Raw genomic sequence first — 1,019 nt, 5'->3', positions numbered from 1 at the left:
TAATAAATTATTTTTCATTATTGGCAGCAACAAACAGGAAATCATTTCATCAGAATGTCTCAAATAGTAATAAGAGAATGAGAGCCTTCTACAAGGCTCCTCCTAGTTTTCCTTGCCTTTGACTTACTCATTCTACTTCTTCCACATGGCTATGCCTACATCCAATACCCAGGTTGCTCTGCTAAGCAACACTTGGCCTGCACAAGGGATCTGTTGCTATTTCACTTTTCCTCCCCAGCATTTTTGTTTCCACGCTGGGGGGTGAGGGATTTGAGGAGGGAAGATTTCCTATCTATGACTTTATCCTCTCTCTATTTAAATGTTCAAGTGTCCTAAAGTCCATCTCCCCTGTGTTAAGAAATGGACTAAATAGCAGCCAGTGCAGGGGTAGGGCTACTCACTAGTTTGTCTTAAATGATTTCACTATAGGCCTACCTAGAGGGTATGGAATGAATGGATGGCTTGTTGAGGGCCCTTGCAAGCCCCTTAATCCTCTGATTCTAAGAGAAATTGCTGTTTCCTTTTCAGACTGTCATAATGGAGTTGGTTGCCCTGATTCCCAGTCTACTCCTGACTACAGCAGTTTCAGTAATTATCTCCCTGAGAAGACTGAAAGCAGGCAGAATGCTTTGCCAGCAGCCAACCCAATTCAACCTCCCTCAAACCCTATGTCATCAGGGATCAGACTGTGTCTCAGGGGACTGGACACACAGCATGGATGAGAGTATGGATATGTATAAACAGCTCTAACTCTCTCTCCTAGTTATTTCTAATAAGCTAAACCTAGGTACAGAGAGATACACACTCTTAAGGAAAAAATAAATGATGCAATGTCATTGAACTGGTTTCCCACAAAACCAATATCCTAAGCAATCTACATGTTTTCTGTTTAACTACTTATGAAGGGATTTACTTTGCACAATGTTAAATGCATTGTAAAAGCCAATATCTACTCTTATATCCACCCAGGGACATTGTATACCACAGTTTATTATGTGAAAATTTCCATTCCAGTCTAA

Source organism: Myotis davidii, unplaced genomic scaffold (assembly GCF_000327345.1).
Source record: "Myotis davidii unplaced genomic scaffold, ASM32734v1 scaffold1362, whole genome shotgun sequence".
In the NCBI taxonomy this organism is placed as follows: domain Eukaryota; kingdom Metazoa; phylum Chordata; class Mammalia; order Chiroptera; family Vespertilionidae; genus Myotis; species Myotis davidii.
The sequence above is the reverse complement of the archived record's forward strand: the minus strand, read 5'-3'. Positions refer to the sequence as shown.